Here is a 24,286-nt window from a genome sequence, read left to right as displayed (position 1 = left end):
GAGGAATGAAAGGATATTTAAGGGCTGTTCCCCCCTCTCTCTGCCCTCTTCCTTTGTTGGCAACAGACAAGGATGGAGTTCAGCTGCTCGGCTGTTTTTTTCAAACTGCCTAGTGCGGTGGCGAGGCCTGCATGGCTTAGTGTTTGTAATAGGGGGTAGCATCGATCACACGCAGCTACCAGAGTGCTGATTGTGATACTGATCACTTCCTGGTGTGCAGTAGAGTAAAACTGCAAACAAAGAGATTGTATCACACGAAAAAGGAAGGAAGACCACGTATTGACATCAGCAAGACTCGTAATCAAAGAAAAGTGGAGGAATTGACCCAAGCACTTCAGGAAACCCTTCCAGGTCCGGCTGATGCATATGCACCTGAACAATGGGAACATTTCAAGAAAGCTATGTATAACACCACCTTGTCCACCTTTGGCAAGAAGACCAAAAGATGGCCGACTGGTTTGAAGCACATTCGGAGGACTTGATGCCAGCCATCGAGGATAAGAGGAGAGCTCTAGCAGCATACAAAGCCTGTCCTAGTGAATGCAACTTGCAAGCTCTCTGAGCTGCTCGTAGCCAAGTCCAACAGACTGCCAGGAGATGTTCCAACGATTATTGGCTTCAGCTCTGCTCTCAGATATAGATAGCAGCAGGCACGTGTAACATCAAAGGACTATATGACGATATCAAGCAGGCTTTAGGTCCAATACAGAAGAAATCTGCTCCATTGAAGTCTGCTACAGGTGTTATCATCCAGGACCAAGCACAGCAGATGGACCACTGGGTGCAGCACTACTCTGAACTATATTCTAGAGAGAATGTAGTAACCAAAGAAGAATTAAACAACATTGAGTGCCTGCCTGTCTTGGAAGAGTTGGACATTGAACCAACCTTAGCAGAAATAAAAGCGGCCTTGGATTCCCTCGCCTCCGGCAAGGCACCTGGAAAGGATAACATCCCTGCTGAAGTGCTGAAGTGCTATAAAGAGATCATCACCACCGAACTGTATAAAGTCTTTCGTCTTTGCTGGAGGGAAGGTGGAGTACCACAGGAAATGAAGGATGCAAACATCATCACATTGTACAAGAACAAGGGAGACAGGGGTGGCTGCAATAACTACCGTGGCATCTCTCTTCTTAGCGTTCTAGGGAAGCTGCTTGCCCGTGTTGTGCTGAAGAGGTTTCAGGTACTTGCAGACAGAGTCTATCCAGAATCACAGTGTGGATTTCGAGCCAATAGAACCACCACTGACATGGTATTCTCCCTCAGACAGTTGCAGGAGAAATGCAGGGAACAACAACAGCCAGTCTTTGTGGCCTTCATAGATCTCACAAAGGCCTTTGATTTGGTTAGCAGGGATGGCCTTTTAAAAATACTTCCCAAGATTGGATGTCCACCTTGACTCCTTAACATCATCAGGTCCTTCCATAAGGGAATGAAAGGCACTGTAGTTTTTGATGGCTCAACATCAGATCCCTTTGACATCCAAAGCGGAGTGAAACAGGGCTGTGTCCTTGCACCAACTCTTTTTGGGATCGTTTTTTGCTGTCATGCTGAAGCATGCCTTTGAAACTGCAACAGAAGGTGCCTATCTCCAGACTAGATCAGACAGAAAGCTCTTTAATCTCTCTAGATTGAGAGCGAGGACCAAAGTCCAACTGAAATCCATACCGTACTTCCTCTTCGCAGATGATGCAGCCATTGTTGCCCATTCTGTTGAAGACCTCCAACAACTCATGAATCATTTTAGCAAGGCCTGCCAAGACTTTGGACTAACAATCAGCCTGAAGAAAACACAAGTCATGTGTCAGGGCGTGGACTTACCTCCCTCTATTACCATCTTCACACAAGAATTGGAGGTTGTTCATGACTTTGTGTACCTTGGCTCAATGATCTCTGACACCCTCTCCCTAGATCTCAAGCTGGATAAATGCATTGGCAAAGCAGCTACCATGTTCTCTAGACTCACAAAGAGAGTACGGCTCAATAAGAAGCTGACGACATATACCATGATCCAGGTCTATAGAGCCTGTGTCCTGAGCACACTCCTATACTGCAGTGAGTCCTGGACCCTTTGTGCATGGCCGGAGAGGAAACTGAACACGTTCCATTTGCGTGTCTCTGACGCATTTTTGTTATCACCTGGCAGGACAAAGTTACAAATAGAGTAGTCCTTGATCGAGCTGGAATTTTTAGCATATATACATTACTGAAACAGCGATGTCTACGTTGGCTTGGGCATGTTGTGAGAATGGCTGATGGTCGGATTCCAAAAGATCTCCTGTATGGAGAATTAGTGCAGTGAAATCACCCCAGAGGGAGACCACAGATGTGATACAAGGACATCTGCAAGCAGGATCTGAAGGCCTTAGGAATGGATCTCAACAGATGGGAAACCCTGACATCTGAGCGTTCAGCCTGGAGGCAGGCGGTGCATCATGGCCTCTCCCAATTTGAAGAGACCCTTGTCCAGCAGGCCGAGGCAAAGAGGCAGTTACGAAAGCAGGGAAAGCAGTGGAAGGGATTGTCACTCTCGAATTGGCCTTCTTAGCCATACTAGACACTGTTCCAAGTCCTCCATACAGAGCACATTACCATAGTCTTTCGACACTGAAGGATGCCTAATGAATGATCGACTCCCTCCCACGGTTTGTTTGCCATTTCTTATCTTTGATTGGAATCTGAGTTTAATTTTCTTAAGAATAATTTCATCTAATTAATTTAGCTGATTGAACTGGTTAATGGTACTAGGGGCAGGGGGGCTGTGCAAGGTGTGGTTTGGTGGGTGTGGCCCCCTGGGGATTTTAGCAACATTAATTAGTATTGTTTGGATCAATTAAGGGGAATAAAACTAAAAAAAGTTAAAAAAAGTTTTTCAGGCACACTATCTTTTGATCAGGGCTTGTCTGCAGGGCAGTGGGGAGCGGAATCAACTGCGGCGCAGTTCAGCTGTTTGGTGCTCACCCCTGTTTTGCCTTGAAAGCCAAATAGGCTTCGTTAAGGAATCTTCGGTTAATGTAAGCTCATCTGATCTCCCAGCACTGCAGATTGTGCAGTGACAGTGCTTGGAGGGAAAGATGTGCTGGGGCCACAACCAGACCAAAAGTCAAAAAGGAGAAGGTGGCTTGAGATCAAGGGGTGGTCAAATTTGGGCCGGCTGCATTCTCTCTGTCTTCATGACCGTGAAAACTTGGTGCCAGGGACTCACCCATTTGTTTGTTAAGGGGTCTGTTGAGACCTCTGCGCTTAAACCTGATTTCACACTATGGCAGGATCCCCCCCTATGCCAATGGAAGGCAACAATAATTATTTAAAAAAGGGTGGCCCGTGTTTACTCCATAATTCTTTCTTGCGTCTTTATTCTGGGGTAAGAGGGCAAATTGCATAATCAACAGATCATTGCAATTTTTAAAAAGAACTTAATATGCTGCATTAGAGCAACGGTACCATCATGTCATAGGTATCAGTAAAATACAATGAATTAAAATAATGGTAATATTAATACTTTAAAATGGGGCTGTAAATATGATTATTATTTATTTAAACCAGTGGTCCCCAACCTTTTTTGGAACCATGGACTGGTTGGGGTGGGTGGGATCTGTGTGCAGGGGGGTGGGGCACATTCATGGATTGGTATGGCATGCTTTTGCATATGTGCAGATGGGCATGGTGCAATCGTGGGTGAGTGGGGTACACGTGCACACATGCACACACATGCACTACACCCACCCGCGAGTGGACCACGCCCACCCACAAATGTGCCCGCTCACCATGCATGCACGCGAGCATGCCACGGCCACCATGCATGCAGACAAGGGGTGGGAGATCTGTCTCTGCGGCCCAGTCCTGCAAAGCCCATGGACCGTCACTGGGCCACGGACCGGGGGTTGGGGGATCCCTGATTTAAACAATTTTAGTTAAATTCTCCTAAAATTCAATGTTAAAACTTAAATGTAACATTTAAATTACATTTCATATGGCTGTCTTCATACATCTAAATCTTTATGGCAATTTAAACAAATATTTTCCAAATACTTAGCTCTACTTATAGCAGCTTTAAAAGCAAATATTGCAAATCTATTTATTGTATGTGAATTGGGTTTTTGGAATAACAAGCTCAGTTTCTCTGGGATGCCTCTATATTTCACTTTCTTTAAGATTGGCTGTAAATATATCCATATACAGGGGGCAAGGAAAGGAGTACGACAAGGCTGTATATTGTCCCCCAGCTTATTTAACTTGTATGCAGAATACATCATTCAGAAGGCTGGACTGGATGAATCCCAAGCCGGAATTAAGATTGCCGGAAGAAATATCAACAACCTCAGGTATGCAGATGATACCACTCTGATGGCAGAAAGTGAGGAGGAATTAAAGAAGCTTGTAATGAGTGTGAAAGAGGAGAGTGCAAAAAACGGTCTGAAACTCAACATAAAAAAAACTAAGATCATGGCCACTGGTCCCATCACCTCCTGGGAAATAGAAGGGAAGACATGGAGGAAGTGACAGATTTTATTTTCCTGGGCTCCATGATCACTGCAGATGGAGACAGCAGCCACGAAATTAAAAGATGCCTGCTTCTTGGGAGGAAAGCGATGACAAATCTTGACAGCATGTTAAAAAGCAGAGACATCACCTTGTCAACAAAAGTCCGAATAGTCAAAGCTATGGTTTTTCCTGTCGTGATGTAAGGAAGTGAGAGCTGGACCATAAAGAAAGCAGACCGCCGAAGAATTGATGCCTTTGAATTGCGGTGCTGGAGGAGGCTCTTGAGAGTCCCCTGGACTGCAAGGAGAACAAACCTATCAGTTCTAAAGGAAATCAACCCTGAGTGCTCAGTGGAAGGACAGATCCTGAAGCTGAGGCTCCAGTACTTTGGCCATCTCATGAGAAGAAAATACTCCCTGGAAAAAACCTTGATGTTGGGAAAGTGTGACGGCAATAGGAGAAGGGGACGACCAAGGATGAGATGGCTGGACAGTGTCTGCGAAGTAACCAACATGAATTTGATACAACTCCGGGAGGCAGTGGAAGATAGGAAGGCCTGGCGTGCTCTGGTCCATGGGGTCACGAAGAGTCGGACACGACTAAACGACTAAACGAACGCATGAATGAGGTGGCAATCAAGCACATAATAAGCCAAGTCCTCAAGAACAGGGTTTCCACAAACACACAATATATCATCTAAAGGGATACCATGAAACCTACCCCATTTCATCATTGTATCTATTTGTTCAAATCTTAAGAGTGTATATGCTTTTCTATGTTGCATTTTCATAGGGACTGTTAAATAATTTTTAAATTGTTGCAATTGTTTTGTATTGGTCAGACATTTTGAAGTTTTTGTGGATGCAACAGTTGTTATATTGGTCTGAGCTCCTACATCAGAAATCCTTTGCTTAAAGATATGAATTGCATCTTTCTGCAATGGGCTTAGAACCTGTGTTGTAAAACCAAATTTTGGAAAAAGTTTAATCAGTTTTTGCACCCATGTTTGTTTGTGCCTTCAAACAATTTTTGAGCAATCTTTCTTCCATTAAATTACTTGTTCTGCACCAATACTTTATCATTCTTACAGTTATCAGACCGTAAATCATTTTTGTAAGAAGTTTTGCTCTAACTAAATGAGCTGGGGTAGAATGCGAAACTCCCATGATGACTTGATAAAATTGTGTTTGAACTTGTTCAATTTCCTCGTGGTCTGAAAAATCCCATATTTCAGCACCATAAATTAACATAGGAATTATTTTAGCTTTGATTTTTTAAAATTCAATTTAAAGTACCTGGATAACTTCAGCTTAAAAGTTTGTAAATTGACTACAAACTGCTCCATACTTTTAATATATTTTTCTTTATATGCAGTGCCAAATATCCTGTTGCCATAGTTAATTTCGAAATAACAGTGACATTTAACCTGCTGTAACTCTTTGGCATTTATAGACCCTTTGTGGGCTTTTCTCTTTTTTTGCCAAATACAACCACCTTAGATTTATTATTGTTAATGCATAGATTATTTTCTTAACAATAGATATCAAACCGTATCAAAAGTCTCCTCATATCCACTTGAGTTGTTGATAATAATAGCATATTGTCAGCATATAATAATATATTTACCTCTCTATTTAGACTCTTAGGCATACAATAACTCTGATTGTGTATAAACGTCACCACATCATTGATAGAGAAGTTAAATAAGAACGGAGATAGAATGCATCCTTGATGGACACACTTGTATTAATTAATTAATTAATTAATTAGCTTTTAATTAGCTTTTAATTAGCTTTTTAATTAATTGATTGATTGATTGATTAATTAGCTTTTTACCCCACCCCTCTAGACAATGTCTACTCGGGGCGGCTTACATAGATAAAAACACATCAGTATAACATGTATAAAATCATAAAGAATACAATTATAACAGTTAATTCCAAACAACACATTATCAAGATGGCATGTATGTTGGAACAGAGTTTGTAAGCACAAAATTTAAACCTGATCTCACCTTCAAATTAGTTTCTTGATACAGTACTTTTCATAGTAATAATAATCTTGGATCTATATTCTTCATAGCCAATTTTTCCCAGAGATGATCTCTATTTGTAGGATCAAACGCTGCGGTTAAACCGATAAAGGCTGCAAATAACTGTCCACCCTTAATGGTATAAAATGTTTATAAGATTTTGTAATATATAACAATTGTAAGGGTAGAACGTCCCTTCTTAAAGCCCGACTGTTCTTCAACAAAGATGGAATTTTCTTCTTCCCAGTCCACTAATTTATGTAAGAAGTGCCTCGCATAAATTTCTGTTGGGATATCAATTAGGCTAATAGGCCTGTAATTGTTGGGATCTTGTCAATTACCTTTCTTAAATAGCAGAATGATGATACTTGCTTTCCAGCCTTTTGGAATACAACCAGTCTTATTTATGTGTGTAAGTATGTAAGGTGTGTGCATGTTTGGCCTGGAAAAGGTGAAGAACCAGAGAGAGAGAAAGGACACAAAGATGGAGACCAACAGAACCAGAGGAACTATGGGACTTTGTATTTCCGGCTATAAGCCCTCATAGTAAAATTATTGAACTGTGAGCTTTTTGAACTATGCTTTCAGTAAGTTAGAGCAAACTCAGGGATTAAGAAGACCATGGTACAAGGATCCTCTTGAGCGAGCAGATTCCACATCTGTCCACTAAGTGATGGCAGACGCACTACGTGCATTCCATGCTTCACAATATGAGATAAGGACCATATATCTAGGGGAAAACAAAGAAACATCTAATGCACATGCTCAGCTAGCAACCTGCTATATAATAAGAATATAATAAGAGGGGTCTGGGCAACCATAATTTGTCTGCAGAGACCAAAAGGCTTTGGGAACCGACTACTTTTTTTTTTTTTTTTTTTGGAACTTGGATGATGCAAATAAACAATTCTTCTCTCTTTGGATAGCATGTATGTGATGTGAATATGTTGAATGCATGAATCCCCTTTTATTAGAATTGTAGTCAGTAGGTAATAAAGTATATTCATTTTGCATTTATAAATGTGTATTGTGAGGTCCTTTGCTGTTTAATATTGTTCTTCTTGGAATACAAAGATCTAGTACTCACCCTTTTGTGACAATTAGCCCAGACAATATGGAGGCCCACCAATCTACATTACTTTTAAATAATTTGTGGGGTAAGAAATCCTCCCCAGGAGCTTTATTATTCCTCAGAGTTTGAATAAGCTGCTTTAACTCCTGTGCTGCTACAGGTGACCACTGAGGTATTAGGCTTGCATCCTGAATCCCTGGGAGTTTGTCAATCTGATTTACATCATTCTCTTCCTTAAATAATTCCCTATAATATAATTCCCAAGTAACAGCTGGGATAGGAACATCCGTAACAGACTTTGCCTCATGGATCCTATCAGCCACTAAGTGCCAAAAATAAATTACATCTATCCTGGTTGCAGCTAATTCTAGCTCTGCCTACATACATTTCTGATATTGCCTTTTCTTTATTGTATTTAATTGTTTATATTCCCGTCTAAGTTTTAACATGGTATTATGTATCTCTTGGTCATACATTAATTGTACTTCCCTCATCTGTCTCCTCACTTCCTTTCTCAGAAACCTGCATTCCTTGTCAAATCTTGTGGGACCTTGTGTTTTCTGTCTGCTTTAGTTTTGTATCTGTTATTAAGAAATGTCTCATATTCTCACAGATTTGATAATATGCTTCCATAAATATATTTATGTTATTATCAGGATCTAGAATTATACTGCTTAAATTTGAACAATAAATAGCATTTTGGAATTCTATAATTTTATGAACTTACATTTTTTGCCATTTCAGTCTCCTCACCCCTTGTATTTTTAAATTTTGGACTAGCCATTGATCTTGCAGGCTTACTTTCCTCTGGTCAGTTTTAGCTATTACTTCCAGTGCTATAGACTGATGGTCACTATTCACCATAGGGTGTACAGTTATGCCAGAAAATAGATGAACTTTTCCTCTTGGGACACACACATAATCTAGCACACTCCCTGACCGTTGGGAAAAATAAGTATGTGGGTATGGAAAATTACTGTTATTATTTCCTGGCATATGCAGGTCAAACATATAAGTTAGCCTAAACAGATTTGTACCAGTATAATTTATTTTTACATCCTGAGTGTTCCAATAATTCAGATTAATAAAAATGATTCCCAATTCTTGCACTAAAATTATTTATTTATTTATTTATTTATTTATTTATTTATTTATTTATTTATTTATTTATTTATTTATTTATTTATTTATTTATTTATTTATACTCCACCCATTTAGACCCAAGTTTACTCTGGGCGGCTAACAATAAAAAATAACATTAAAGCAATATAATGAAAAAGAGAACAGCAATAATAATATTGTTTAAGATGGGGAAAAGATAAAGATAATGACATTTTAATAAAATTAATCACCCAATAATATAGGCAATGTATTTGGAAACCTTATACAGTACTAAGATCTTCTAATGGGTTATACTACTTGGAAGCTCCTATTCTAGGCCATTGTGTTCCCATTCTTGTGGACTTGGGGATAAAAAGGGCTAATAAAATAGTAATATTGGTTGGGTTTGAGGTATAAAATAGTGTTTGGATGCTTGTCCAGTACATTCCACTCTTTTTGGCATCAGTTGTTATTAAGAAGTCCAGACCAGCTTTTACCTAGTTCCTTTAAATTCTGCAAAAGGAAGGAAGGAAGGAAGGAAGGAAGGAAGGAAGGAAGGAAGGAAGGAAGGAAGGAAGGAAGGAAGGAAGGAAGGAAGGAAGGAAGGAAGGAAGGAAGGAAGGAAGGAAGACTAGAATAGAATAGAATAGAACAGAACAGAATAGAATAGAATAGAACAGAATAGAATAATTTGAACAAAATTTACATCAGTCTGGATCAGACAAATTCAATGATGCAGCTGTTCTCAATATGGAGTAGACCATGTATTCCTGACATGTAGTTGCTGAAGGTGATAAGCAGAAGAGAAGAGAAGGGACAATGTTATTTAAATGGTTTAAATGAATTTAAATCCCAGATCTTAATACCAAGGCAATCAAAGTCTTTTGTCCAGAGTGCTGAATGTCAGTTTCTTCTTCTTTCACATTTAAATGTTTAAAATCTAATTTTAGTTCATTGTGATTGCAAACACATTTTTAAATTTGGGGAAGCTCTTATTATATGATAGAAATTCTGACTCATATCTGTCTGAATTAGGGATGTGAAGAATACTCACCACGTCCCTTATCCTTGATACTGAGAGAGTCTCTTGATGAATAGTTGGCCCTCACAAGAATTCTTGCCTCAGGTAAGAGAACAAGACAAGGAGTACTTCTTTCTCATCATTCTCAGAACAATGAGTTCTCTCATCAAGAAAGTATTTTTTTCCAGCTGACAAACAGTAAACTTTTCATGCTTCTTATTATCAGGCAGGAGAACGAGACAGACAGTGATCTATTCTTCACTAATTTACTTTTTGTTGTTGTTGTTTAGTCGTTAAGTCGTGTCCGACTCTTCGTGACCCCATGGACCAGAGCACGGCAGGCCCTCCTGTCTTCCACTGCCTCCTGGAGTTGGGTCAAAGTCATGTTGGCAGCTTCGATGACACTGTCCAACCATCTCATCCTCTGTCATCCCCCTCTATTCTTGCCCCACTTTCCTAACATCAGGGTCTTTTCCAGGTAGTCTTCTCTTTTCATGAAAATAGCCAAAGTATTGGAGCCTCAGCTTCAGGATCTGTCCTTCCAGTGAGCTCTCAGGGTTGATTTCCTTTAGAATGGATAGGTTTGATCTCCTTGCAGTCCAGGGGACTCTCAAGAGTCTCCTCCAGCACCACAATTCAAAAGCATCAATTCTTCGGCAGTCAGCTTTCTTTCTGGTCCAGCTCTCACTTCTGTACATCACTACTGGAAAAACCATAGCTTTGACTATTCAAACTTTTGTTGGCAAGGTGATGTCTCTCCTTTTTAAGATGCTGTCTAGATTTGTCACCGCTTTCCTCCCAAGAAGCAGGCATCTTTTGAATTCGGTGGCTCCTGTCACAATTTGCAGTGATCATGGAGTCCAAGAAAGTAAAATCTGTCACTGCCTCCATATCTTCCCCTTCTATTTGCCAGAAGGTGATGGAACCAGTGGCCATGATCATAGGTTTTTTGGTTTTTGGGTTTTTTTTTGATGTTGAGCTTCAGACCATTTTTGGCACTCTCCTCTTTCACCCTCATTACAAGGTTCTTTAATTCCTCCTCACTTTCTGCCATCAGAGTGGTATCATCTGCATATCTGAGGTTGTTGATATTTCTTCCGGCAATCTTAATTCCAGCTTGGGATTCCCCCAGTCTGGCGTTTCGCACGATGTATTCTGCATATAAGTTAAATAAGCCGGGGGACAATATACAGCCTTGTCGTACTCCTTTCCCAATTTTGAACCAATCAGTTGTTCCATGTCCAGTTCTAACTGTTGCTTCCTGTCCCACATATAGGTTCCTCAGGAGATAGATAAGGTGGTCAGACACTCCCATTTCCATAAGAACTTGCCATAGTTTGTTGTCATCAGCACAGTCAAAGGCTTTTGCGTAGTCAATGAAGCAGAAGGAGATTTTTTCTCTGGCTTTCTCCATAATCCAGCGCATGTTAGCAATTTGGTTTCTAGTTCCTCTGACCTTCGAAATTCAGCTTGTACTTCTGGGAGTTCTCGGTCCACATACTGCTGAAGCCTACCTTGGAGGATTTTGAGCATAACCTTGCTAGCCTGTGTAATGAGTATAATGGTACGGTAGTTGGAGCATTCTTTGGCACTGCCCTTCTTTTGGATTGGGATGTAGACTGATTTTTTCCAATCCTCTGGCCACTGCTGAGTTTTCCAAACTTGTGGCATATTGAGTGTAGCATCGTAACAGCGTCATATTTTAACATTTTAAATAGTTCAACCTCCACTGGCCTTTTTTTTAGCCATACTTTCTAAGGCCCACTTGACTTCACTCTCCAGGATGTTTGGCTATTACTTGTTTTATATTTTGCACATTTTTCAGCAATGAATAAAAATCAGTCTTGCAAATGTGGACATCTCTGGTCAACCCAACTGTGTAATGTCTAATTCACTATGAATAAACCGAGTCATGTCTTACATATGCAACTGGGTTCTACTTTGCATGGTGATGAGACATCAAGGCCCCTTGTAGGGACAGTTGTAGTTTAGTAATATTTGGAATGGTGCAGGTTCTTTACTTTTGTTTTAGAAGCTACTGTATGGCGATACCAATAGCAAACATATCATTTCTGCTTCCACTGCATCTGCCCAGGGGTAGCCAAAATGAATCAAAATCAGATGCTGGAACTCAATGCTGAGGGAGACCAGACTGGCTTCATCCCTGTAGTTCTTCTGCCAGCAGACAAATGGGTTTCCTCTGCTTTTGGCAGATAAACCGATCTGTGGTTGAAGTAGATTCAACTGTTTAGGTGTCAATTCTATCTTTTACTGATTTTTTAAAATTGTATGCTTTACATCAGTGGTTCTTAACCTTGGGTTACTCAGGTGTTTTTGAACTGCAACTCCCAGAAACCCCAGCCACCACAGCTGGTGGTGAAGGATTCTGGGAGTTGCAGTCCAAAAACACCTGAATAACCCAAGGTTAAGAACCACTGCTTTACATGACTGGCTTTCCTATTATCAAGATTTTCCTTTCGATTTCCCATTTTAGTAATGTAACACTAGCTGCCTTGAGCACCTTTTGGATGAAATGGCAGAATATATGTTAATTAAATAAAATTAAGAGCTAAATTCCAAAAGCAGCAGATGTTAGTTCAAGCAAAAGAATAAAGCTGAATCACATACTTGAGACAAGTAGTCCACTGGAGCAAATGTTTCCTGTTTTAACTTGCTATTTAAGGGTTCTGTGTGGTCATGACTGGTACCATCTTTAGAAGAAAAAGTCTTCATGATACCTTCATGACTGACATATTTTATTTGTCCTCTGTTTCTGTGGGCTAAAGATCACCATCAAATGCATGGAGGATTATCTTAGTTGGCAGATTCATTACACCTGTATGTGAATAGATGCCTATATGGCCAGCAGCAAAATGTAAGAACTGGAATGCCAAGTACAATATATGTACTAAAAGCTTAACCATTGCCATTAACTTAGAGGAGGTGGATGACAGCACAGACAGTATGGCATTGATCAGCTAATTACAAATTTATCCAAATAAAGGGACTTCAAGACAAAGAAGCTAGAGTGGAGTTTCTTGATAAATTCTTATTCAACTGTTCATGTTAGGATCTGTCTATGAGATTTTCTGCAGTAGATCATGTTAGTGACTGACCAGTTATCACATGGTATGTAGTATGAGGATGTGATCTCACCTGATTGCACCAGAGGGAGCTCCTTTAGCAGGAGCAGTCTTCATTAAAGTCACCCTTCCAGCTGCTGCGGAATCGCTCCAGCCTGGCCCCCAAAGGTAAAAGCCCTCCAGATGGACCAAAAATGTCCAGGTTCAGCAGACATGAGGGTTGGACTGGGGTGCATTTCCCAGAACATCTTGTGATCACTAGAAATAGGTCGCACCAGACATCTCCACCCAGAAATCCATCACACCAGACTTGTCCAATTGTGATCTATTTCCCCATGTGATCATACCCTAAATTAGACGAATCATGCTATTATGTGCTTCTCAGAGGGTGATACCTTCTTAACTTGGCTTCTGGGTCACAAGTAGAGATGTGAGAAACTGATATCATTATGGAAGCTAACACATGGAGGCAACCCACTGAAACTCCCTTGTCCTCTGTGAGCTGGGACTCTTTTGTCCCTGTCTTCTATGCTAATCTGAATTCTTTCTCAATCCTTTGCTTACATAAATGGTATTACTATGGAGGGGTGTTGAAGTTTACTGTATAAAATTGCTTTTAATTAAGAATTATATGGTGGGGGTGAGCGGCCCACACACACACACACACACCCTTCGACAATGCTACAAAGCGTAGTTGCTGGAACAGGCTCTTTATCTGAGTGATGAAACTCTTAAAAGGCCAACAGGGCTAAAATATAAAACAAACAACTCAGGGCACCAGGGACTTAACTTTCCTCCCACAGTCTCTGGGGCCAGGCCCCTCAAAGATCTTTTACTGGGAGGAGTGAAGCCCGGCCTCCTCTACCAGTTCTAGGACACGTCGTAGGTGTGTTAGGCATGAGGCGCCACATCAGAGGTATTGTATGTAAGTGGTCAGATGTCCTTGGAGTCGAGTGGCAAAGACTCCTTCTCTTCCTATGCCTCCATAGCCTGCTGTTGTACAAGAAAGGCTTATCAATATTCCATGTTTTGAGGAATGAATGGAGGTGAACTGTGGTCTAAATTACCTTATCATTGAAAGTAGAACATTGACCACAACTCTTTCTTTTAATCCAAATGGAATCTTTCTCTTGTGAGGGGCTGGTCATCATGAACTGGGACAATAGATTGAGATAATTGATTAGAAGCTGAGTCATTATATATTTAATTTAAAAGACATACCGTATTTTTCGCTCCATAAGACGCACCTTTCCATAAGACGCACCAATTTTTTAGGAGAAGAAAACAGGAAACTATAATCTGTTTTCTTCGCTCCATAAGATGCACAGACTTTCCACCACCCCTGTTTTGTGGGGGAAAAGTGCGTCTTATGGTGCAAAAAATACGGTACTTTTTGACCAAACTGCCCTTCATCTGTTGGTGGTGTAATTTGCATGGAAAAAACTCCCACGCTTTCAATATCAACGGAGCCATGTGTTTTTCTATCACACTGGAGACAAGCAATATTTCATTTCGGGTGAAGAACAAAGTCAACAGAAGGGGCCTCCTGTTCCTTCTGCAAGGTAAAAGTCACTTTGGACTTCTCCTTCAGGGAAAATATTATAATTATTAAAAAAATATTGCAGAACTATTGTTTTGCATGACAGCTGCTTGAGTCCATAATGAAGTGTCTCTCAGAGAGATATATGCCCTGCAGTGAACACAAATTTTAATTTCAAAACGTGCATCAGCACTGTACAGGATTTAGGAACTCCATTTTTGTACTGTAGCCCAGGGTAGAATAACTGACAAGAACATGCCAAAGCTACAGCACATCAGTGCATATAAAGGAATGCAGAATGCTGCCAATATACTCCAGAAAGTGCTAAGTTTGAATTAGGGATAAACAAGTCAAAGATCTTAAAATAGGTCACATAGTCATCAACCATTTTCCATCTATACAATGTTCCTAGTGACCTTTCCTGGAGGATTATATGTGATTGTTATTATAAATTGGTCGCAATATAATGAATAATATGAGTCAGAACACACACACACACACACACACACACACACACACACACACACAAGTAAAATATAGAAATATATGTATATAGATATTGATGGTACACACAGAGATGAACAGTCATTAGTTTGTGCATACAGTAAATGTCAAGCAAGAAACATACTTTAATACTGCTTTTTTCTCCAGTTTGAATCATCTTAAAGATGTGGAGACCAGTAGGCTCTAGAGAGAGGGCCTCTGTTATGAGGGTTCTGACCCACATGGTGAGTTCTCACAAGCAGCAGATGCTCTCTTCTTCAGAACCTCAGCATGCACACAGTCATGGCAACCAGGGCTGAATACAAGATAGCAAGTCTAGAATTTTCCTTCAGCTCATATTTTCTGTACATGATGACCAAATGGAGCTTCAGATAGAGGTAAATAGATATGGAGTACAGATAACATAGAGGATAAAGATTTAAATACAAACAATTTAGTGTGTTCGGTATTTGACTATAGAGTCAGAAATTGGGAGTTTGATTCCCCAATGGTCCTCCAGGGAAAAAGGCAGTTGTTGTAGCATTGGACAAGCTGAATAGTCCCAAGGCATATCCAGAAGAAGGGAATGGCCAACTAATTCTGAGAACTCTGTACTTAGAAAACCTTGGAAAAGGTTGTCATAAATCCAAATTGACTTGATGGCATGTAATCATAAATTAATCCCAACCCCTCTTCAGTCACAGCAGTTTGTGTAACTTCAGTAAAATAAGAAAAAAGACAAATTGTACCTATGAACGTACAGTCTAAAAGTCTTGTCACAAAAGGAAAAGGATATAAAGAGGGAAATCGAAAATGAGCCAAGGCACCAGGTCTTAAAAATGTTAGATTCTTGCAATTACTGGTGCTTGAACAGAACCATCTGGAGGAGGACCCGAAGGAGACGGTTTCTCAAAAATCTAATTTTTTCCTCTGCTAACAGATGGACATCAATAGTTTTCCTCCTTCTCCTCCTCTTTCTCTCCTCCTTAAAATCTCAGGGTCTTCAAATCATGCTGATCATCATCATGTGCTATCAAGTCAATTCTGACATACAGGGACCCTTTTCTAGGTAGAGAATACTCAGAAGTGATTTGCTGTTACCTTCTTCTGGGGGCTTCCTGGAACTGTGCAGCATGCCCAAGACCACACGGACTGTCTCTACTTCACAGGAGGCAGAGTGGGGAATTGAACTCCCAACCTCTGTCTCCACACTCAGATACATAAACGACCATGCAATTCAGCCAACTGGCCATGCAGATAAAGGTAAAGGTAAAGCTTCCCCTTGACAATTTTTGTCCAGTCGTGTTCGACTCTAGGGGGCGGTGCTCATCCCCGTTTCCAAGCCATAGAGTCAGCGTTTGTCCAAAGACAATCTTCCGTGGTCACATGGCCAGTGCAACTTAGACACGGAATGCTGTTAGCTTCCCACCAAGGTGGTACCTATTTATCTACTCGCATTTACATGCTTTCCAACCACTAGGCTGGCGGGAGCTGGGACAAGCAACGGGCACTTACTCCGTCGCATGGATTCGATCTTACGACTGCTTGGTCTTCTGACCCTGCAGCACAGGCTTCTGCGGTTTAGCCCGCAGCGCCACCATGTCCCTTGGCCATGCAGATACTTCCCTCTTATTTCTCTGTGGCATTGTTTTGCCAGGTGCATTATCTATTTGAGGGAGTGATTCAGAAACTGGATTCAAATGGCACCAATAATGCCAATTATAAGCTAAAAAGCAGTGGTAGGAACAATTATGTTCTACTGCTACAATTGCACTTTTAAAATGAAAAAAGAGTGTTTTGCCATTTTAATCTCTGCTATTTTTATTTGAAATGGAACATCAGAGTTCTTTAATTAACAGAAAAATGCATTAGGAACTCAAGAAACCTGGAAGGTACATCAGGATGTGACATAAATTTGTTTTATTATTTAACCCTCATATGCTATTTTAGTCTCCCATTTTGTTGCAGAATTCAAAGAGAACTAGACCTATAATGTAAAAATTCTGCAGCATAGTCATATGAAAATTTGTAAGCAACATCCCTAAGTTTCAGCCTGTCATCACATATGGATTTTCTACCAAAAAAATTCTGCAGAGACCAACATTTTATGGTGTCACTGGGATATTCTGCCACCTCAGCGAATGTAATGTATTGGGATACAAATATCCCACACTATTTACAGTGAACCACAAGACAGAGAGCAGGAATGGCATGAACTGTAGTTACCAGTAGGCTGGTTCTTTGGGGGAAGGATGTTCTGGTCCTGCTAGAAGACACCACCAGTGATGGTTTGAAACCCACAAACCAAATGTTGGTGGCAAGTTGGGACAATAAAAATCTGAACCTTGTGCTCTTCTGCTAGCAGAAATACTGTTTTTAAATGGTATCTCATTTCAGATGTTACCATTAAACCACCCCAGGTCCCAGTTGTGGGGAGAAAAACAGGACACAAACAAAATCAAATGAAACAAACAAATAAATCCCTAGAGAGAAACAGCTCTGCTCTAGAGTCAGAAGAAGCTGCTCTTCCCTGGGATATAGGAAAGGCATACCCTGAAGACCTAAGCTTGATTTGAGGCCCACAGATGAAGTGACCAGCTGCACAAAGGAGGACTCCTTGCAAGTTGGGGTGTCCTGAAATGTAGGGCATGTTCCTGACCGAAGGCCTTTCCTCCCAGAGAGACCAACTGTCCAAATGCCTGGAGTTATGGATAAAGCCTCAGCAGATCTGCAAAAAGACTTCAGCCTTGGAACTTTTAAGTTTGCTGGAAAGAACATCAGTCCTAAGCTCCTGATTGTGCCCACTATATTCCTTGGATCCTCACCCTTGCTGTGCCTTCACTGCTGTGTATGAAATATCTTGAATGCACCTCCTAGAATATTCCTGCCTGTTTAAATAATAATAATAATAATAATAATAATAATAATAATAATAATGATGATGATGATGATGATGATGATGATGATGATGATGATGATGATGATGATGATGATGATGATGATGATGATGTGTCACCAAGTCAAACTTATGGCAATCATTTTCAGGGTTTTCCAGGTAGCGAATACTCAGAAGTGGTTGACCATTCCCTTCTTCTGGGGGCATCTTGAGACTGTGCAGCTTGCCCATGGCCACACAGGCTGGCTCTACTCATAGGAGGCACAATGGAGAATCAAACTCCCGATTTAGCCAAGCAACTAAATCTCTGAGCAATCTAGCCAGCTGTTTATAAATTAGACTGACCCTGCTTAGACCCCTGGGCTTTCATTTTGTCTCCTCTTCTCTTGGCTTGCATTAATCTCAGAAGGATTATGTCTGTTTCTTGACTTTGTTTTTGTTCTGTTCATTTTCCTTGCTTGGGAAAGGAACTGCCCCACATCCCTTCATAGGACACTTCCTTGCTACCAGGGCTTTGCCCATCTAGGATAAGGAAAGAGGATATTAGAAATCTTGGTGTATTCAAGAACTACAAGATATACATATGAAACCCTAACTTCAAACACAACCTTAAGCCTTCTGAGAACTGTTGATATACTGTATTGGAATTCTCATAAGGTGAGAAAATATCTCAAATTCATTCAGTACATTTTTTAAATCCAGTGAATGAATGTTAAAGTCATATCTTTGTTAATGTGGCTTATAGAGGAACAGTGCAAGAAGCAAGGAAAGAGATATCAGTTTCCTGTCCAACTACTTTACATGAACCCTTGGATTTGCAAAATGTTTTCCTTTATCTGTTAAGCAAATTTGCATAGCTCTTCTGTGGTATAACACATAAGCAATATTATCAGAGTACTCTCCTTAATGGCACTGTGTTGCCCAGCCCTGTAGTGGGGGAAGCAGAAAAGTGCTTGGCATGATTTTGGAAAATTCTTTTGTCCCCTTCAGAATGCATTTTGGGCACAGCTGCTGAAGGATGAGGACAAAAGAGAAAAATCAGTTCTGTGTGTCAGCCTTTGCTTGAGCAAATCAAAGCCTATGCATTTAAAGGATGCAAGGGTGGAATCTGATGGCTGCAAAAGCATGCACACAATAGCAGAAGAAAAGGCTTCTTTTACAGGTGTGATCTCCCTTAGAGTGACCCTTTCATCTGCAGGGAAACACTTCAGCCCAGGCCAAAAGTAGAAGCCCTACAGCTAGAACAAAAAGGTTGAGCTTGGGCATGGAGTGGAAGGCTGGAATGCATTTCCCTGTGTGCTGTGTGATTGCCAGGAAATAGACTGCACCACTCCATAGTCTAAACTGATACAGTATTTATTTCCTCATCCTGTTCAAGTCCTCCATAGTGGTGGTGTTCTGTGTTGCCAAGTCTCTTCTGCCTCATAGTGACTCTAACAGGGAAATTTCCATGACCAAAGAGTGATTTGAACCAGAGTCCCCTGAATCATAGTCTGACTATACTACACTGACTATACTACAGACTAATCCTAGTCTGACTATACTGCATATATTCTGCTATACTACACTGGCTCCAAGAGGTACAGACAAGCAAATGTTCAACCATGAAATAAAATTTCATAACTGTACCCGTGTCTTTCTATGTAGATGTATGTGCTATGCCATCAAGCCAGAACTGACTTACAGCAACTCTAATGGATCTTTCGAGGTGAGACATTTAAGGATTAGATTTACTTGTTCCACACTCCTTGTGAACTTCCATGACTGAGTGGGAATTTGAACCCAGGCCTTTTGAGTCTTAGTCCATTATACCATACTGGGTATCTATGTAGACAGAAGTATTTAATTGAAAAGACATGTGAAATACATGAGTAGGATGCATTAGCTTATTATCTTAGGCTGAATATAGTAGTGCTGAATAACGCATACACTTTCCCTGTTTTAGCACCTTCTGGTGCCCTGTCACTGGGAACATGATAGTGGAAAGGGATGACAGATGCATTCCTGCAAACTCTTACCTTGTTTCTAAGCCAAATTAAGTTCCTAAAAGATTTATTCAGTTCTTTAAGAAGACGCATCCTTCCCTCTACCTTGTTTCAAAATGCAAATACAGCCTCTCCAGTGTCTCAAGACTGAAATTTAGTGGCGGGATTGGGTGTGGCCCCGACAGACCCAAAGACCACTTGAAATTGCCTATTTTTAGTATATAGGCTTTATTTTACTGGAAGCCCTACGTATTATAGAACCAATTAGTACAAATTCTTGTTCAGGAAATAAGTTTACAATGTCGAAAAGAGGAAACTCTATTTAAATCAGCATCTTTTTTTTTTCTTAGTGGTTATAAATCAAGATACAAATTGCCTGTTTAAATTGCTGTGGTTTCAATCAATCTACCCTGCAAAGAAAGGCAGAGCAGGGAAAATGTCTCCCAAGCAGCTCTTGTCCTCTTTCATACTTCATTTAATCCTGGGCACGTGATCAAAGATAACATTGAGGTTTCACACAAAACAGAAACATGAAATATGAAAGGGGAAAAAAAAGACTAACGACTGCCTCATTAAATCGTAGATAGCAGCAAAACTGCTATGCAACAAGTCTGCCAGTAAATAATAGAAATGATGATTAAGAGTCTACTACCCAGCCATGAATCCCTTTTCTAGTCAATTGTAGTAGCTTCTCCAAAGCTCCATGATGTGATGAACTCAGAAGCAAAACACTGCACAAACAACTGGTTTGTGTCACTGGAGACTTGCTTCGACTTGTATTTGCAATAGGAAAAGGAATAAAAAGGTGTTTAATCATCATTTCGCTTATGTGTTGGGTTAGTTGGTTAAAAAGAGTAATGATTTGCTTGATATTTGATATTTGTGGTTTATATTTGTTCAATCCGCTTGAAGGATTCAAAAGAAACCTGGAAAATTATTGAAAATAGGCCCACACAGAGTTCTATTATAGCAACTCCATTGTCAATCAATCGTCTAAACCGAGCCCCACCAGAATATTCCATGGCTGCTTGACCAGGTCTAATTTGGCTGCAAACTTAACTCATCATTGTTCGAGATTCTAAGAGAACACAAAGAAGCAGTTGAGGGGCTAAGCAAACCTTCCCTGAGTCTACAAACTGGCTTGCAATTTTACTAGATTTTATCAAAATTAATTGAGACTTCCATCCTTCCAAGGTTGTTAAAAGGAGTACCCAGCTCGCTGGGGGTCAGGGGGAGGTCAATCTGTAGCCTCAGTAACTGGCAGAGCACCTACTTCCAACTAGATCTACCCATCCTGCATGAACATCTGAAGCCGGTCAGCTGAAGATGCTAACCTGAGAGAGGACTGGATGGGGAAGACGAGAAACCAAGCCTTTTCAGTGGTTGCTCCTCAGCTGTGGAATGAACTCCCTCCTGCAGTCTGCCTGGCCCCTTCACTGGCAATTTTTAAAAAGTTACTAAAAACCTGCTATTCAGGGAAGCATTCCCAAATATTACATCTGTGGACTCTGTTGAATTTGTTTAGTCTTAATTTGAATAATTTTGCCATTTTAAATGTTTTTATAAAATTATATTTTAATGCACTTTGATAATACTGTTTTTGGGGAGCTGTCAAATTGGTACTTTAATTATGCTGTTGTATGTTTTGTTGTAAACCATCCACAGTGGTCCTCTACCTGATCAGCGGTATAAAAATCAAATCAAATCAAATCAAATCAAATCAAATCAAATCAAATCAAATCAAATCAAATCAAATAATAAATAAATAAATAAATAAATAAATAAATAAATAAATAAATAAATAAATAAATAAATAAAACCACTCTGAAAGGGCTTTAAGCACTATGGGGCACTATGGGGCAGTATATAAGCAGCACATTTTGCTTTTTTTGCTTTTTTTCTGAACCAACCCCACTCTCATGCTTGCAGTTGTGGCCAAAAGGAGAAAAAATGCTGAGCCTGCCATACCTTCCCTCACCCCTCTGCCCTGTCAAAAACCCATTGTCCCTATCGCTACCTCCTCCTTTGCAGCTTGCCTCCATTTGCCTACCTCTCCTGCATCTTCTGGTGCCTTTTCATAACACACTAGCTGGGGCTGAGGTGTGTTTTCTCACAAAACTGTATATCAGATTTTGAGCACTGAGAAAGATCGTACCTTCATAAGAAAATGTTTACTTTGACAGAAGTCACACAGTTCTTATTCACAGAAAAACAGTGACAGCTGTATGTTAATTATGCTGTAAACTGATCATCTGGAAAAGTCATTAGAACTGTTAGGAACTGAACAGCGCATTCAGAAATATTACTGCTGAAAAAAACTTCTACAATATCTCTATAGGAACAGAAAGAAACAAGTATTGGAGTGTCCTTTCCAGTCAAACTGCTCTGCCCATAGAAAAACAACAACATATTTCCCACACTGTATCAGTATCTAAAGTACAGAGAGGTTTTGAGGTAAAAAAAAAATTCAATTTGTCTAAATCCCCTGCCTTTAAAGCATCCTGGCTTTTAGCAAAATACTCCAAAGGTAGAAATAACTTCCCCATGTGGGAGACAGAGGTAGACAACTAGTTCGCACATCTGCTTTGAGAAAGAGATTTTTTAGCACGCATGCCCCCCACATCTTAAGCCTGTTTGGCATGAGTGGTCCAGGAACCAGGATTCCCTACCAAGGAAGACTAAACTAACCTTCTCCCCTCCGTGTTGTTTTTCTATGGTCAGGTAAAGACTTGTAAAGACTCAGGAATCTCTCTCTCTCTCTCTCTCTCTTTAAGCTAATTTGCTCTATCTATCTATCTATCTATCTATCTATCTATCTATCTATCTATCTATCTATCTATCTATCTATCTATCTATCTATCTATCTATCTATCTATCTATCTATCTATCTATCTATCTATCTATCTATCTATCTATCTATAGCTATAAAATCAAGGTCCACCAAAGGAAGTTAGTTACCGTATATATATAAGTAACTAACTTCCTTTGGTGGACCTTGATTTTATAACTGTGAGTAATCACACTTTCAAAGTAACTTCCCAGAATGATGATTATTTAATTTCCTATTTCTGAAAAGTAATCAGCAGAGTCAAGAGCAGCAATTTAGCCATGCTCTGTCTTACCCACAAACACTTCTTTTCCTCACAGGTAACACGGATAAAGGATTCTAATGATTAGTATAAAAGGTCACCCAGGGAACTTTTAGAGAGAGAGGAGATTTTGAATTCAGTTATCCTTGTTCAATGCTTTTATTCAAAGCATCATAACTTGGATCTCTGAAGGTCAACGGAATTGTGAAAGTGTATACATAATTCAAGTAATGCAAAGGATAGATCCTGCTCACAAAACCAGAACTAAAAATAACAGGAAAGTCAAAAAATAATGTGTTCTGATAACTGAAGTGTAAAACATGGAGACTAAACTGAAAACAGGGCTGTTGAGCTGCTCCCAGGAGGACTGCTCCTAAGGGCAAATGTAGCAATTAATGGGCCCAGCCAGGCGAGTTCAGAATCAGAATCAAAATGCAACGGTGAAGTTTAGAGTCAGGTGAACCAGGTTCAGGAGCACCAAACCTGAAATCAAAAGAACAACCCAAAGTCAAGCTAGTCCAGCAGCAATCAGAAAAATAAAATGGGAAATCAATGAACTATGGTCAAGCCAGCCCAAAATTGATACATGCCAGGAAGCCAACGACAAAAGTGAGGGTACATCAGACACAATCTAGAGACATTTTCTCCAACAAACTCTAAGTACCTGAGGTTTATTTCACTCAGTTGCATTTTGGTTTCTTTGGGAGGTAGAACTTTCTTTCCAGGAGACCCCCACATCTGGAGAAACCTCTGCTCTTGAAAAATCTTTTCCTGCAGCCCCATACTTTGCCAGAATCTACCTACCTGGGCATGAGCCTTTATCCTAGAGCCATCTCATGAACTGGGGCAGGGTCCAGCCTCCTCTTCCAACTCAGGCACTGATCTGCCATTATCTGGGACTTTATATGCCTCCCAGTCCTCTCCAGATCCAGGGTGTACATGACTCAGGTGTTCCTCACCCATGTAAAGTTTGTGGCGTTCCAACTCACCCTTGCTGGAGGACTCATCTGACAGTCCATAATAGTCGACCAAGCTGACAAGGACAATTTCATCATTGTTTCATCCACAGAGCTGACAGGTATATGTTTTTGGTGTTGTTATTTTTTATTGTTAAAATTGTTAACAATTATTTAAAAGTGAGATAAAAACAATAATAGTTAAGACGCACGTACAATAGGTCTACACACACAATTATAATACAGTAGGGCCTCTTTATCTGCAGGATCAGTATCCACTGATTCACTTATTCATGGTCTGAAAATATTAAAAGAATAAATCTAGGAATATATATCTCTAAAGGTGAAGTAATCAAAACTGGCCACTAAAGGGAGCCAGAGACCATGAGATGTCTGGTGTTTGCTAGATAAATACATACCCATGATGTCATTACCAGAACTGGTCTCTAGAGGGATCCAGAGATGCTATGTGTAGTGTTCACTATTAAAACAGTGTTTGCTATAATCCACATTTTCCAGCATCCGTGTGTGTGTGGGGGGGTT

The sequence above is a fragment of the Pogona vitticeps genome, chromosome 1 (genome assembly GCF_051106095.1).
Source record: "Pogona vitticeps strain Pit_001003342236 chromosome 1, PviZW2.1, whole genome shotgun sequence".
In the NCBI taxonomy this organism is placed as follows: domain Eukaryota; kingdom Metazoa; phylum Chordata; class Lepidosauria; order Squamata; family Agamidae; genus Pogona; species Pogona vitticeps.
Note: the sequence above shows the minus strand (reverse complement) of the source record.